The 17,738-nt window shown below is 43.7% G+C and overlaps 1 protein-coding gene across 1 annotated transcript in view; it reads right to left on the bottom strand.

Moving 5' to 3' along the window:
* LOC308242857 (guanylate-binding protein 6-like) overlaps window positions 1–17,738 on the bottom strand; it is a 187,536-nt gene that overhangs the window by 81,844 nt on the left and 87,954 nt on the right. The window lies entirely within an intron of this gene.

Below are 17,738 nucleotides of genomic sequence, written 5' to 3'. Positions count from 1 at the left end.
CTAAACAGAAAGAGGAAAAAATATGGCTCAGAACTCAGTGCCACATAATATACCTACTACACACACACACACACACACGCACACACACACACACAAGCACATCCTACCCTTCCCACTCACTGTGAGGTCTTTGACAGAGAGGATTTCATAGAACACAAGACAGGAAAACTTAGAGTTTTTTCCCCAAAACTATGTTCAAAACAGAGTCCCTAGGGAGTTAGATGAGGCTTCATGAAAAGCAGACATTGCTTAGGCTACAGGGATCATTCATTCAAAAAATATTGGTTGAGTATCTATCACATATTCTGCCAAGGAATGGGAATATAGTTATAGTCCCTCTCTTAAGGAGTTCATAGTCTAGTGTTGAAGACAGAGATTAAATAATACAGGAAACTAAATACACAAGAAATTGAGGGGAGAGGATTTCTGATTTAGGAAGGAGTTGATCTAATCCCTCTACCCCCAAGATATCTCAGATGGCTCCTTAGTATGTCTTAACCATATTTCCCTTATCAGTCAATTAGTGGAGAAAAAAATCCAATCTGGGAGGAGAGATAGAAAGAGAGACAGCGCCTATCACCTGGCCCCAAAAAACCTATTTAATTAACAGTGTGTCATGCTCAGGGTATCTCTCTTGGAGTTGATTGGTAAAGAAATGAAGAAACCAATGGGTTCCATCTAGTGGCCAATATTATTATTACTCTTTTTTAAATATTTTTTTTCTTTATTGATTAAGGTATTACATATGTGTCCTTATCACTCCATTGCCCCCCTCCCCACTCATGCCCTCACCCTCCTGGTGTCTGTGTCCATTGGTTAGGCTTATGTGCATGCACACAAGTCCTTTGGTTGATCTAGCCCACTTACCCCCACCTTCCCCTACCTTCCCTCTGAGGTTTGATGGTCTGATCGATGCTTCTCTGTCTCTGGACCTGTTATTGTTCATCAGTTTATGTTGTTCATTATATTCTACAAATGAGTGAGGTTGTGTGATATTTATCTTTCTCTGACTGGCTTATTTCGCTTAGCATAATGCTCACCAGTTCCACCCATGCTGTTTCGAATGGTAAGAATTCCTTCTTTTTTACCACAGTGTGGTATTTCGTTGTGTAGATGTACCACAGTGTTTTAATCCAATCATCTGCTGATGGGCACTTAGGCTGTTTCCAAATCTTAGCTATGGTAAATTGTGCCGCTATGAACATAGGGGTCCATATATCCTTTCTAACTGGTGTTTCTAGTTTCTTGGGATATATTCCTAGAAGTGGGATCCCTGGGTCCAATGGGAGTTCCATTTTTAGTTTTTTGAGGAAACTCTATACTGTTCTCCACAGTGGCTGCACCAGACAGTGCATGAGGGTTCCTTTTTCTCCGCATCTTCACCAGCACTTGTCATTTGTTAATTTGTTGATGATAGCCATTCTGACAGGTGTGAGATGGTACTGCATTATCGTTTTGATTTGCATCTCTCAGATTATTAGTGACTTTGAGCATGTTTTCATATATCTCTTGGCCTTCCTTATGTCTTCTTTCGAAAAGTATCGACTTAGGTCCGTTGCCCATTTTTTGATTGGGTTATCTTCCTTTTGTTAAGATGTATGAGTTCCCTGTAAATGTTGGAGATTAAACCCTTATCGATGATAATATTGGCTAATATGTTCTCCGATGCAGTGGGTTTTCTTGTTGTTTTGTTGATGGTTTCTTTTGCTGTGCAGAAGCTTTTTATTTTGATGTAGTCCTATTTGTTTATTTTCTCTTTCATTTCCATTGCCATAGGAGCTGTATCTGTGAAGAAATTGCTTCGGCATATGTCTGAGATTTTTCTGCCTGTGGATTCCTCTAATATTTTAATGGTTTCCTGTCTTATGTTTAAGTCCTTTATCCATTTTGAGTTTATTCTTGTGTATGGTGTAAGTTGGTGGTCTACTTTCATTTTTTTTTGCATGTATCTGTCCAATTTCCCCAACACCATATATTGAAGAGACTATCTTGACTCCATTGTATGCTCTTGCCTCCTTTGTCAAATATGAATTGAGCATAATGGGTTGGATCGATATCTGGGTTCTCTATTCTATTCCATTGGTCTATATGTCTGTTCTTGTGCCAGAACCAGACAGTTTTGAGAACAGTGGCTTTGTAATACAGCTTGATATCTGGTATTGAGATCCCTCCTACTTTGTTCTTCTTTCTCAGGATTGCTGCAGCTATTCGTGGTCTTTTTTTATTCCAGATGAATTTTTGGAGAGTTCGTTCTAGGTCTGTGAAATATGCTGTTGGTATTTTAATGGGGATTTCATTGACTCTATAGATTGCTTTGGGTAGTATGGACATTTTAATGATGCTGATTCTACCAACCCATTAACACGGTATGTTCTTCCATCTGTTTATGTCTTCCTCTATCTCTTTTTTCAGTGTCCTGTTGTTTTCCAAGTACAGGTCTTTCACATCCTTGGTTATGTTTATTACTAGGTATCTTAATTTTTATATATATATTTTTTTCTTGATTTCTTACAGTGAGGAAGGGAGAGGGATAGAGAGTTAAAAACATCGATGAGAGAGAAACATTGAGCAGCTGCCTCCTGCACATTTCCCACTGGGGATGTGCCCACAACCAAGGTACATGCCCTTGACCGGAATCGAACCTGGGACCTTTCAGTCTGCAGGCTGATGCTCTATCCACTGAGCCAAACCGGTTAGGCCAGTATCTTAATTTTTTTGGTGCAATGATAAATGAGATTGTTTTTTAGACTCTCTTTCTGTAAGTTCAGTATTGGTGTATAGAAATGCCATAGATTTCTTGGTGGTAATTTTGTATCCTGCTACATTGCTGAATTCATTTATTAAGTCTAATAATTTTTTGATGGAGTCTTTAGGGTTTTTTATGTACAGTATCATGTTATCTGCGAATAATGACAGTTTTACATCTTCCTTTACAATTTGGATGCCTTTTATTTCTTGTCTAATTGCTATGGCTAGCACTTCCAGAACTATGTCAAACAGGAGTGGTGAAAGTGGGCATCCCTGTCTTGTTCCTGTTCTTAGGTAAAATGGTTTTAGTTTTTGCCCATTGAGTATGATGTTTGTCATATAATGCTTTTATTACATTGAAGTATGATCCCTCTATTCCCATTTTGCTGAGGGTTTTTATCAAGAAAGGGTGTTGGATTTTGTCAAATGCTTTTTCTGCATCACTTGATATGTGATTTTTATCTCTCAATTTGTTTATGTTATATATCATGTTTATTGATTTGTGGATGTTGTGCCATCCTTGCATCCCTGGGATAAATCCTACTTGGTCATGGTGTATGATCTTTCTGATGTAATGCTGGATCCAATTTGTTAGAATTTTGTTGAGGATTTTGGCATCTATGTTCATGAGGGATATTGGCCTGTAATTCTCTTTCATTGTATTATCTTGATTTGGTTTTGCTATTAGGGTGATGCTAGCTTCATAGAATGAGCTTGGAAGTGTTCCTTCCTCTTGAATTGTTTGGAATAGTCTGAGAAGGATAGGTTTTAGTTCTTCCTTGAATGTTTGATAAAACTCCCCTGTGAAGCCCTCTGGCCCCGGGCTTTTGTTTGCTGGAAGCTTTTTGATGACTGCTTCAATTTCTTCCATGGTTATCAGCCTATTGAGATTTTTAGATTCCTCCTTGCTGAGTTTTAGAAGGTTGTATTTTTCTAGGAATACGTCCATTTCCTCTAGGTTGTCCAGTTTATTGGAATAGAGTTGTTCATAGTTTTTTTGTGGTTTTTTTTTTAACAATCCTTTGTATTTCTGTGGGGTCTGTTGTTATTTCACCTCTTTCACCTCTGATTTTGTTTATTTGGGTGCTCTTTCTTTGCTTCTTGGTGATCCTAGCTAGAGGTTCATCAATCTTGTTTATCCTTTCAAAGAACCAGCTCTTGTTTTCATTGATCTTTTGTATTGTTTGTTTGTTTCTTTTGTTTTGTTTTGTTTGGTCTCTATGTCATTTAATACTGCTCTGATGTTTATCATTTCCTTCCTTCTGCTCACTCTGGGCTTTTCTTGTTGCTCTTTAATTCTTTAAGTTGTAGAGTTAGATGATTTACTACCATTTTTTCTTGTTTTTTGAGGTAGACCTGTCGAGCTATAAATTTCCCTCTCAGGACTTCTTTCATTGTGTTCCACAGATTTTTGATTGTTGTGTTTTCATTGTCATTCATTTCCAGGATGCTTTTATTTTTTTCTTTGATCTCTTTGGTAACCCAATCATTGTTTAATAGCATGCTATTCAGCTCCAAGTGTTTGAATATTTTTGATTGTTTTTATTGTAGTTCATTTCTAATACTATGCCATTGTGGTCTGAAAAGATGCTTGATATGATTTCAGTCTTCTTGAATTTGGAGAGACTTTGCCTGTGACCCAATATGTGGTCTATCTTTGAAAATGTCCCATGTGCACTTGAGAAGAATGTATATTCCATGGCTTTGGGTTGAAATGTTCTGAAGATGTCAATTAAGTCCATCTGATCTAGTGAGTCATGTAGGATTGCTGTTTCTTTGCTGATTTTTTGTCTAGAGGATTTATCCAGTGATGTCAGTGGTGTATTAAAGTCCCCTATTCTGATTGTATTGTTGTAGGTCTCTCCCTTGATATCTTCCAGGAGTTTTTATATGTATTTGGGTGCTCCTGCATTGGGTGCATATATGTTTACCAGGGTTATATCATCTTGTTGTATTGATCCCTTTAGTATTATGAAGTGGTCTTCCGTATCTCTTCTTATGGCCTCCACTTTGAGGTCTATTTTGTCAGATATAATTATTACTATCCCAGTTTTCTTTTCATTTCCATTTGCCTGAAAGATATTTTACCATCCCTTCACTTTCAGTCTATGTGAGTCCCTTGTTCTAAGGTGGGTCTCTTGTAGACATCAAATATATGGGTCATGTTTTTTTATTCATTCAGCCACTCAATGTCTTTTGATTGGAGCATTTAATCCATTCATGTTTAAAATTATTATTGATAGGTACATGTTTGTAGCCATTTTTATTTTTTGTACCTGTGTTCCTTTTTCCCTTTTTATTTCTTCTTTTTACACCAGTCCCTTTAGCATTTCTTGCATTGCTGCTTTGTAGTGGTAAACTCTTGTAGCCTTTTGTAACCTTTTTTTGTCTCTGAAGCTCCTTATTTCCACTTCCATTTTGAAAGATAGCCTTGATGGATAGAGTATTCTTGGATTCAGTCCCTTGATTTGCATCACTTTGTAAATTTCCTTCCATTCTTTTTTGGCCTGATGTGTTTCTGTTGAGAAATCATTTGATAGTCTAATGGGAGATGCCTTGTACGTAACTTTCTGTCTCTCTCTTGCGGCCTTTAACATTCTCTCTTTGTACTGAACGTTTGCCATTGTAATTAAGACATGCCTTGGTGTGGGTTTCTCGGGTTCATCTTGTTTGGGATTCTCTGTGCTTGTGTGACTCTTTTCTTCCCCACATCAGGTAAATTTTCTGACATTATTTCTTCAAATCGTTTTCTAAACCTTGTTCCTGTTCCTGTCATTCTGGAACCACTATTATTCATATGTTGCTTCGTTTCATGTTGTCTCAAAGCTCCCTTAGGCTCTCCTCCTGTCTTTTAATTTTTTTCTCCAATTGCAGTTCAGTTTCGGTGCATTTTTCTTCCCTGTCTTCTAATTTGCTAATTCAGTCCTCTGATTCTCCTAGTCTACTATTGAAACTTCCCAGGGTATTTTTTATTGCAGCTAGATCACCCTTTATTTCTTCTTGATTCTTACATAATTTGTTGATTTTTTCATCTATCCTGTTTATGAATTGTATAACCGTTATTCTGAATTATTTTTCTGACATATTGCATGCCTCCATTTCACCTAGCTGCTTTTCTGGCAATCCCTCCTTTTCTTTCTTCTGGTGGTTTCTTTGTCTATCCATTTTTGCTCTCACCGAAGGATCTAGGTGTCGAGTCATGCAGGGGTTGCTCTTCGGGTGGTTGTGGCAGCAGCTGCTCCTCAGTTGGCAGCAGCTCCTCTTGTGGGCACTGTTCGCAGCAGTGGTGTTTCCTCTGGCTAGTGGAGGCAGGCTGCTCCTCAGAGAGCAGGCTGCTCACATGGCTGCTGCTCACATGGTCGCAGGGCCCTAGGCTAAATCATTGGGCCGGTCAGAGGGGAGAACACTTCAGAACTCACAGGAACCTGTACCCAGGGTGGCTGGAGTCTCAGTGACTGTGGGACTGCAGTCAAGGCAGCAGGTCCCTGGTGGGGGTGGCTGTAGAGTCCCAGGTATTATCTGAGAGCACCCTGGGTGGAGGTGAGGCTGGGCTCCCAGTCACAACAGTTCTACCCTTCAAAAAGGCGAGGCCTCTATTGAAGAACCGGCTGGTCCAGGACTGTGTACAATGGTTTCAGAGGCTGCCTGGTTAGGTGAGCCTGGTTAGCCAGCCCCCAAAGGTCCTGTGGGATCTAACTGTGCCTCACTCACACACATACACATATGCCACATGACCACTAACTTCTCTTTTTCTCCCTCCCTCACTCACACTCTCTCCTTCACTGCCGCCTTCTTACTGCTTCTGTAGTTGGGTCTGGAATGTTATTGACCTGTTCATGGATGGAGTCTCCTCTCCAGGTGTCTGGTTATGTGGCTCACTCCCTAGCACATTGGCCAAATAGGATAAAACTCACCTCGAGAAGACATGACACAAAGGGAACAAAACATGAATGTACTCACGACACCGATAACCCAAATATAAGTGACCACCAGAGAAAGGAGAATTAGGGGAGAGAAAAGAGATCACAAATGATATAAAAGAGAGAAAAAATGGTATAAGAGAAAAGAAAAAGAATAAAAAGGAAAAAATATACATATATGGGGAGAAAACACTGGAGAACAAACCTATTATTACTCTTCACAGTACTTTATCACTACCTTTTATCACCAGTGTTTGTACATGGTTATTGTTTGTCTCTCCCACTAGAATACAAGTGAGCAGGAACATTACCTATTTCGTTTATCACAGACTAAATTCTTGTATTATTTAGAGTACAGTCTTCTCCCTCTCCCTCTCTGTCTCCATAAAGGATTTCATTATTATTCCTTCTTCATAGACCAAGAGAGCCTAGTGTTGATTTACATTCCTGCCATTGCTCTGGGGATCTAGCTGACAGAAAGCAGGTAGTGCTGACCAGCAGCAGTGCCAAGAGGATATTCCACACTAGAACAATATGAAGGAGCAAAGGGCATTCCCCACTGAAACCCTCCAGGAGCTGAGAGCCTGCATAAATCCTGTAATAGAGAGGCCTCTAAAAGCTTTAGAGCTCTGTCCTGCATGTGAACCAGGAATTCCGGAGGCAAAGCCACGTTGTGAGAGGAAACATACCCTTCCTGAGAAGGGAAATTCCTACCAGGTTCTAACAGTGATTCTCACTTGTGCAGTGATGTATTCAAACACTATTAGCCAGAACCCACACACCGAGTCCACGACTTTTTAAAAATTGTTTAGAGACTGAAAAATTTCTCACTGACTCAAGTAACCAATGCTAATATTATATTGCTATAAATCCACTCAAATGTGCATGTGGATAGACAGACAGGAAGTCAGGCAGATAGATACATAGATATATAGTTACCCTGGGCAGCCTTTCTGTGGGTAAATGTACAATGTATATTACAATATTTGAAATATGTCATGTTTGTACAGCTATTATTACCTGGCTGGAAAGCATCAATTTACTTTCATAATACATACCAAAAAAAATCTTGCATTTAAAATAACAATATGAGCCAAAACCGGTTTGGCTCAGTGGATAGAGCATCAGCCTGCGGACTGAAAGGTCCCGGGTTCGATTCCGGTCAAGGGCATGTAACTTGGTTGCGGGCACATCCCCAGTAGGAGGTGTGCAGGAGGCAGCTGATCGATGTTTCTCTCTCATCGATGTTTCTGACTATCTATCCTTCTTCCTTCCTCTCTGTAAAAAAGTCAATAAAATATATTTTAAAAAATAAATAAATAAATAACAATATGAGGTTGAATATGGATATAACTCTTTTTTGATAAATATAATTGCATATATTTAATGTGTGAAATATGATTTTATTTCTTTATTATTTTTTATGTTTTATTGATATTTAGAGAGAGAAGAGAAAGGGATAGAGAGATAGAAACATTAGTGATAAAGATACATGGATTGGCTGCCTACTGGGAATCGAGCCCACAACTCAGACATGTGGCTTCACCAGGAATCAATCCGATGACCTCTTGGTCCTTATGAGAAGGTTAAGGGCTAATTCCCAACATTTAGAGCCTTCCTAGAGAAGCAGACCAAACTGTATTGTCAACCTAAAGCGTAGTAACCCCTATTTTGCAACACAATTATTTGAAATTCTCTGCTTTTTAGATGGTCCCTTGTTCTGTGAGTCAACTCTGCTATTTTCAGATGGTCCCTTATTCTGTAAATTAACTTTGCTTTCTAGCTGCTTGAATAATAGGGAAGATAAACTTGGCTGTCTGGCCTTGTAGGCTAGTCATCTAACATAAGGTCTGGAAAACCCTTATTTGGGAGACAAAGGGGTAGAAAGATATAAATAGGGAAAGCGTCCTCCATGTTTTTGCTCAGAAATTTGGGAGACAACTCCCTCTGGTCCCACTGACACAATAAACAGTGTAACTCCATTTCTCTGGGCATTGCTTGGTTTTTTCCCAGTCTTCCATAACATCACTGGTTCCCTGACCAAGAAGAAGGCCAACCATACTAGCCTTTTGGCCTCTGGTGAGTGGACAGGGTTTGGGGCCAGGGGCACAGGATAAGCCTCTAGGAGGCACCCTGCTGATTTTAGCAGAATTGAACCGGGGGACTCAGGGCACTCCCGGACCTCAGCCCAGGACCGAGCCAGCATCTGGAGAGAGTGGATGGACACCTCTGGATCTGTTGACAGGAACAGTAAGGTAGGGGCCCCTCAGGCAGTCAGGCCCACTCTGAGAGAGTGCAAGGTGGAGCTTGATTACCTCCCCAGAAGTCATACAACTCCCTCAGGCAAATTAATCAGGAATCAGGTGGACTGTTTAAACTCTGAGTAGATGTCTAGTAGAAGTAAAAAAAAAACTCAGACTGGCTGGTGTATGAATGTGAGTGTAAGAAAGCCCTTTTTTGGACCAGGTGAGTTTTCCCCCGGGGGACCAGTCTGAGGTCAGGCCTGCCTTTAGGGGCAGAAGACAGTAGGTGGAACTGTGTGAGTGAAGAAGGAGAGGGCATGAACTCTCCTATCCATTGTGTGGTGCAGGCAGGCATCTAAGTGAATCTATGAAAGTAGATCCCCCACCCCTGCCCTTGTTTGTCTCCGCATAATTATCTGTTCATTGACTGGTATATAAATGTAAGTGTGAGAGCCTGAGTAACGGTGAAAGGTACTTTGTGTTATTCTGTAGCTTTGTTAACTCATCTGGCTAAAACATTTGATTTATTTAAGGCTGAACGCTGTGACAGACTGCAAAAGTCCCAAGTAGCTGCTGAGATTTCTTTTCTCAGGGTCATTTACTATCTGTCAGGGAGGGAAGCAGCCTGCTTAGCTAATACATGTTCTGTCTATATTTGTACAGTGGGGGCTTTGGTTTGCTCTTCCCTTATTTGTGATTTTTTCTGTATTAGGTTGAAATTTTGGAATTCTGGAGTTGAGTTAAAGGTATAAGTTTGTGAAGGTTGTAGCCCAGAGAAGTTTAAAACAAAGGCCAGCTAAGTTCCAAGATTGCTTGTAAAGAAAAGCAAGAGAAAAGTCTTTCAAGTTAACTATTTGCAACAGAGTTATAAAAAGTCATAAAAGTCTCAAGGAACAAAGAACCTGTTATTTACAGGTTCCTTATCTCCTCCCTGCCAAGGACAGAGAGGATGGTTAATATACAATGGGAGGGGGAGATGGGGAAAAGATAAAAACTAAAAAAGGAGATTTCACTCTAAACAAAAGCCCGGAGGTTTCCAAGGGCAGAAAGAGAGGCAGTACTTGCCAAACTTGGCAGGGAAGAGAAATTTACAAAACCTCACCCCTGCCTGTGACATCACAATCCCATGCAGGCCAGCTGAGGCGGAACTAAGGCTGCAGCCAGAGGATTCTGGATCCAAGCCTAGCAGAATAAAATTGCTGGACATTCAAGAAAAGGAAATCCAAGTAGTGTTATTTTTCTATTTATGGACCCCGTCTACCCTGGTTATTCCGTTTGTGAATCTTGTCATTTTCAGTTATTTGCTAGGACCCTGCTAGAGCACATAACTTGGTTCCACCCCTCTTCACTCACCCTGGACAGCATCTGTGACTGGATTGAAGATCTTTTCTATCAGGGGACCTCCATGACTTCAATCCACTAGAAATTTCCCTGTACACCTTTCTCCTCATCTGTCTTCTTTCTCTACCTGACTAGAGTCATTTTTCTCCACAGGTCACACCCCAGCCTCCAGGAGGGAAGACTACTATGGCGGCAATCTGTAGTTTTCTCTGAAGTTTCTGTTGTTTCTATTCCTCTTCTCAGTGGGGGTTGTTTCCCTCTGCAGGAAGGGGACCCAGCACTTGAGACACCCTTGAGATATATGCTGAGGCATTTCAAGGAGGGTTTCTCAGATAATATATATAGCATAAAGTTCTCAAAGGGAAGGTTAAGGACTTCATGTGAGTCAGAGTGGCCCAAATTCAGAGTGGGCTGGCCGGACATGTGGTCTTTCGATCCCGGGCTTGTAAAGATGGTCTAAAATATAGTCACAGAAGACCCCGGACACCCAGATCAGTTCCCCTACATAGACAGTTGGTTAGAAATTGCTCAAATCTTGCCACCTTGGGTCCAGTTCTGCGTGTGTAAGAAGGGACAAAGTAAGGTTTTAGCAGACAGGAGAAAATAAGTAGGTCCTTCAGAAGGAAGCTCAGCCCCCTATTCTACAGACACCCCCCACCCGGAAGTCCCGCCAGTTTTACCACCTCCATATGTACCACAGGCAGCACCAAGCGCCCCCCTCCCTGCTGGCCTGGAAGGTCCATAAAGTCTAGAAACACCGCCCCCCTCCATCTCTCCTCAACCAGGCTCTCCAGAGCCAGTTTCGTGGTGCCTGCATTCAGCCGATCAAGGGCCCAAACCTCAACCAGCACGTCAGATGCCTCTCAGGGAGATTCGGAGTACCCAAGTACTTGGTGAATGTGGGACCTTACAGGAGGGAGGGCCAGTCTATTATTATCAGCCCTTTATCACAAGTGACATCCTGAATTGGAAACATCACACCCCAGCTTATTCTGAAAAACCTCAGGCCATGGTAGACCTCCTAGAAATGATTTCCAGAACCAGAAGCCCACCTAGATGGACTGCAAGCAGCTCCTTTTCACATTCTTTAACACTGAGGAGTGCATGAGAATAGTAACAGAGGCTCAGAAGTGGCTCCAGACCCAAGCCCCGGTAGGGATATTAGATACAGACAGATGGGTAATGGAGGCCTTCCCTGATAAGGAACACAATTGGTCCCCAAACTCAGAATACAGAAGGACAAGGCTAGAAGGATATTAGCTGGCTTTCCTCCAGGGAGTCAGGGCTGGGGCCAAGAAGCCCACCAATGTGGCTAAAATCTCCAAGGTTTCCAGAAGCCTGATGAAAGTCCAGCGGCTTTCTATGAGAGACATGTGAGGCATACCGAATCTACACCCCCTTTAACCGAGGCCCCAGAAATTCAAACTATGGTAAATGCTGCTTTTGTAGGCCAATCCCAGCCTGATATAAGAAGAAACTTACAGAAGCTAGAAATATTTGCAGGAATGCAAGCCCTCCTGAAACTGTTAACTGAAACAGGTTACAGAGTGTCCAAGAAAGAGGCTCAGATTTGTCTGAAAAAAGTAAAGTATCTAGGCTTCTGAATGACTCAAGGGAAATGAAGGTTAGGGACTGAAAGAAAGCAGGCAGCATGTGCCATCCCAGTCCCTAGCATCCAGCAGCAGATTCGGGAATTCCTGGGAGCAGCAGAGTTCTGTCAAATTTGGATCCCAGGTTTTTCAGACCTGGCTAGGCCTCTATATAAAGCTTTAAAAGGGGAAGAGAAGGCACATATCGACCGGGGTCCCGAGCAGGAGAAAGCCTTCATCACCATAAAGGCAAAGCTCATCGAGGCCCTAAAACTTGGGCTACCAGATGTGACAGGGGACTTTAACCTCTTCATTCACGAGAACAGCAGGGTAGCCCTAGGAGTTCTAACCCAGGAGCTTGGTGCCGAGAACCAATTCCAGCATGTAATAATTACAAGAGTTTTACCAAAAGGTTGGTGAAGCTTGGGGAGCTCAACAGGGTTGAGCCACATGTAATTTACCTGTTGGAAATGGCTAAAAGGCACTTCCCCCAAACCTGAATAGGATTGTTAACTGCCAGACAGCTCAGGGCATTTTATTGCCTCCTGTTGGCCAAACACCTGAACAGTTGCAGGCTATTCCCCAAACTGACAATGTTTCTGTATACCCTTTGATACCATACCCTTTGAAGTATATATTTCCACCTTGCCTTGGGACAAATTGTGTTTAATAAAAGCAGGGGTCCTTGGTCAAGGAGGAGAGTCTTCTAGCTCCTTCAGCTGGAAGCTCCTCTGACCCCCAATGCCTTTCAAAAAGATCTTTCGTCCACGAACTCCTTCTTAATCATCTATGCACAGCCCTTTTTCCAGAATGCTGAATGCTTTGTAAGGCTGGGAAAAAGAACCCTGATAGCTTGGAACCTGGCAAAGACCAGTAGCCTATCTCTTCAAGCAGATTAACTCAGTTGCCTCCTGACAGCCCCTATGCCTCAGGGCCCTTGCAGCCAGGGCGTTATTAGTCAAAGAAGTGGGCACGGTGAAGTTGTTAGCCTTGGGCCCAGGCCAGGCGGAGGCCTAATGATTTCGCCGCTGCCTCAGTGGCTGTGGATCAGGCCCAGAGAGAGGCCTGGAGAGAGAGGCAGGGCCTAAACAGCAGCTACTGCAGCTGCTGGTGAGGTCTGGAGAAAGAGAGAGAGGCGGGGCCTGATCAGCAGTTGCCGCAGCTAGTGAAGAGGCTTGGAGAAAGAGAGAGGTAAGGGCTGATTAGTAGCTGCCATGGAGGCTGCAGATAAGGCCCAGAGAGGGGCCCAGAGGCAGAGGTGTTAGGGACAATCAGGTAGATGCAGTTAGGAGTGATCAGGCAGACAGGCAGGTGAGTGGTTAGGAGCCAGCGGTCCCAGATTGCAAGAAGGATGTCCGACATTCCCCAAGGGGTCCCCAATTGGAGAGGGTGCAGGCTGGGCTGAGGGAACCCTGGCCCCCGTGCACGAGTTTTGTGCACCAAGTCTCTAGTAGAAAAAATAAAATAATAAATAAAAAGCAAAAAAAAAGGCTTTTCTTGAATGGATAATACAATTAACCTTGAAGTTAAGTCAGAAAATAACAAAATTCTGGGAAAGACAATTGTGAAGATAGTTCTGAATGAGTTATCAAATATATATAGCATACCAAGACAAAGATATGGTAACTAAGAAAAAGCATTCCAAAGAGATAGAGGAAGGTACAGTATTCAAGAAAATAATAACTGGGATGTTCCAGAATTGACAAATGATATCGTTATTCAGTGTAAAAAGTTACTGTGAATCCTGAGCAAAACAAATGAAAAGAAATGTATTCCTAGATACATCATACTGAAACAAGGACAATAATATGGATCAAAGCAGCCAGAGACAAATGATACATTCTTTAAAAAGCAGTGGATCATAATTCATGAGGTTTTCAACAATATGAGGTCAGGATATTTTTGAAATGTTGGGAAAAATAGCTGTCAACCTAGATTTTATACCCAAAATAAACCATTATGGAACTGTTAGGGTAAAATAAAGACATTTTCAGATACCCAAACACAGAGGCAATCATTTAAACAAGAAATTCTCAGGAAAGGTGCTTTCAAAAAGCAACTTTCAAGATCACATAGATGATTTCAGAAGGAAAGCCTGGGGTACAGTAAGTGACAAAGAAGAAAGATAACAGCAAACATATGGGTTCATGTAAATATATAATAGAACTGCAAGTGCAGTTTTTTCATTTCCTAGGATATTTATCAGAGGGAGTTTCCAAGGAGTGTAAACCATAGATACAATACTACTATCCTTACATTACTAAGAGTGTGAAACTTTTTTTGTACACTTTAGACCAAAATCAAACTCTGGGGTATGTAGGAGATGAAGAGACTAATCAGACGAGATTAGTAGTAGAAAATTCCACTGGAGAGAGTTATTGGTGTGTTGCTATCTCCCCACCCCCTCCCCAACTTGCTTTCTCTGTATACCTTCCCCATAGCACAATGAATGCTATCACTTGCCCTCTCCCTCCATAACCACAGTAGAATTAGAAGGAGAGGATTAGAGCTGGGAGCAGCCTGAAATTCCAAGGTAGGTAGGTGTGCATACATCTTTCTCCTGGGCAAACACTGGGGTGTTTCTAGACTTGAGTCATGATATACATACTAGAGGCCCAGTGCACGAAATTCATGCACAGGGGTGGGGGGGGGGGGTCCCCTCAGCCCAGCCTGCACACTTTCCAATATGGGACTGTTGTGGAACAGACGTGAGTGAACGACCACTGGAGTCCAGACCAAATTAAAATTTAGGGAGCCTTTATTAGCCGGCCAACCAGCAACTGCTCTGCCTTTCTCCATGCAGGGAGTCCAGAGAGCAGCCCCAACCCTTTGTGCAGGACCACTTTTAAGCACATTAACTACATCCTGTTTTTGCAGAGCAGGCAATTTAAGACAAAACAGTTTTTCCCAAGCAACATCAGAGTCATGCCATTGACAACCATGTTATTCACAGGGTTATCCTGTTCTTCAGAAAGCTGACAGTGTTCTATGAAAGAAGGCCTAGGTGCTGAGAAGGGGCAATGAGACCATATCTCAAGGTCTGACCTGGTGTCAGCACTGATAACTCTATCTGGGACATAGTCCACGGCCTCTCTGGAATAGTAGTAGTAAGTATGCTCAAAAATTCCCACTCTCCAAAAGGACCCTTCAGGGGATGTCCAACTGCTGGTTTAGGCCCAATCCCCGGTATCAGGCCTAAACCAGCAGTTGGGCATCCCTCTCCCAATCCTGGACCATTGGCTCCTAATCGCTCACCTGCCTGCAGGCCTGGTCACCCCTAACTGCCCCCCCTTGCCGGTCTGGTTGCCCCCAACTGCCCCCTCCCTGCCAGCCTGATTGCTCCTTACTGCCCCCCCCCCCGCCATCCAGGAAGCCCCCAACTTTCCCCTCCCTGATGGCCTGGTCACTCTTAACTGCCCCCCCTGCCCCCCGCCAACCTGGTTGCCCTCAACAGTTACATTTCCATAAGACAAGGGAGCAGCAAAAGTTGCATTTACATAAGACAAGGAAGCAGTTGCCCTAACCGGTTTGGTTCAGTGGATAGAGCGTCGGCCTGTGGACTGAGAGGTCCCAGGTTCAATTCTGGTCAAGGGCATGTACCTGGGTTGCGGGCACATCCCCAGTAGGAGGTGTGCAGGAGGCAGCTGATCGATGTTTCTCTCCCATCAATGTTTCTAACTCTCTATCTCTCTACCTTCCTCTCTATAAAAAACCAATAAAAAATTAAAAAAAAAATAAGACAAGGAAGCAGCAACAGGTATATTTCCATAAGACAAGGGAACTGGAAGTAGCCAAGAAAAGTCTATATTTATGAAATAAAGAGAAAGAAGCTCTTCACTCAGATGGAAAAGAAGAAAGCCCAGAGGAATAGAAGGACTAGGAGGGAGAAGGGCCTCAGGAATTGAAAGGTAAAGAATTTTGTTTACTCTATCTTATCTGGGCAAATCCTGAACTTCTTAACTCCTGAGATTAAAAAGCAACAATGGCAAACCCTAACTGAAAGAGTACAGCTGTCTGTTTTTATCTTAACTCTCCAAGGTCTTCCCCCTCCGCCAGTGATGGGAACAAGACCCTTAAACCTGTCCCAGGAAACAGCCCCGAGCTAAGAGCAGACAGAGCAAATAGTGCTCTGACAGATAAGAAAAGCAGGATATGAGATTACCGGATGGGACTGTTGACTGAAAACTTAGGCCCTGTCATTAAACATGTTATTAACGAGCCCTGTTGGAATTTCCTGGCGGCTTTGTCCTCTTTTCCCCCTTACATGTGTAACCCCCCAATGTATGGTTTTTGCCTATATATACTTGTAAGACTTTCTGCTCAGGGCTCGACTCCTTGGCTCCTGCGTGAGTTACGAGTTGGGCCCCAGCGCGCTGGAATAAAGCCTCTTGCTGTTTGCATCAAGTGACGTCTCCTGCGGTTGATTGGGGTTGCCGTCGATCCGTGGGATAGAGTAAGGGTCTCCCTCTGGGGGTCTTACATTTTTGGGGGCTCGTCCGGGATCTGACGACCCCCCCCTCATCCGCGGAGTCGACCTTGGAGGTAAGAAGGGGTACCCCGAGGTTGTCTGTCTTTGTCTTGTGTTTTGCTAGTGAGTCTGGTCCTGTGTGCGCGCTTTCGGTTTTGCAGCCGTTCGGCGACTCGTGAGAGTGGCCGAACAGTGGTCAGTAGACGTGCCTGGAGGGCCACAGGTTGCAGCCCTGGGGGACGCCCCAAGGGTGGAGGAGAGCCAGGGATGCCTGGTAGTCTCCTACTGTAAGGGCGCTGATCGGGTTCTGCTGTTGGATCAGAGATTGTCAGGATCGCGCCCGTCTGATTCTGTTGCGTGTTTGTGGCGGACAAGGTGGAGTAAGTGGGTCCTCGTGTCTGTAATATTTTTGTTATTTGTGTTTCTGACGACGTACAAACTGACGATGGGACAGACTGTGACAACCCCTCTTAGTCTGACCTTAGACCATTGGACTGAAGTTAAGGGAAAAGGTCGCGACCTATCAGTTGAGATCAAGAAAGGTCCATGGCGGACCTTCTGCTCCTCAGAATGGCCTGCTTTTAATATAGGACGGCCAACAGAAGGAACCTTTGACCTATCTGTTATTTTTGCTGTTAAGGAGATTGTTTTTCAGAAAGAACCTGGAGCCCATCCGGATCAGCAGCCCTACATTGTGGTCTGGCAGGACCTGGTGCAAAATCCACCCCCCTGGGTTCGACCTTGGGTTGTAAAACCCAAGCCCCGGCCGGCTGCTCAAGTTCTAGCCGTCCAATCTCCCAGTTCTGGGGAGAAATCCAGTCACTCGGACCCCCCCAAGAAGATTTATCCAGAAATCCAGTCTGACCTCCTTCTCCTTGACTCACCTCCCCCGTATCCTCCTGCCCTGGTTCCCGTAGGGGGTCGGGAAGAGCCAGAAGCACCGCCGGCCCCTGCAGCTGCCCCCTCTGCTCCCCCTAACGAGTCTCTGCAGGGGCCTGCACAGGGCACCAGGAGACGCAGCGGAATGACTCCCGACACCACCGTCGCCCTCCCCCTAAGGGCTTACGGGCCCCCGCCGGCGGCGACGGATGGTGGACCGGCTCCTCTTCAGCCCCTCCAGTACTGGCCTTTCTCCTCCGCAGATCTGTATAATTGGAAGACTAATCATCCTCCCTTTTCAGAGGACCCCCCAGCGCTTAACCAGGCTGGTGGAGTCTTTGATGTTCTCTCATCAGCCCACCTGGGATGATTGCCAGCAGCTACTACAGACCCTTTTCACTACTGAGGAAAGGGAGAGGATTTTATTAGAGGCAAGGAAGAATGTACCAGGAGCAGATGGACAACCCACCCAGCTCCCCAACATCATTGAGACTGCCTTCCCCCTCTCCAGATCTGACTGGGATTTCAACGCGGCAGAAGGTAGGGAGCG

The sequence above is a fragment of the Plecotus auritus genome (genome assembly GCF_963455305.1).
Source record: "Plecotus auritus genome assembly, chromosome: 2".
NCBI classification, from domain to species: domain Eukaryota; kingdom Metazoa; phylum Chordata; class Mammalia; order Chiroptera; family Vespertilionidae; genus Plecotus; species Plecotus auritus.
The sequence above is the reverse complement of the archived record's forward strand: the minus strand, read 5'-3'. Positions and strand labels throughout refer to the sequence as shown.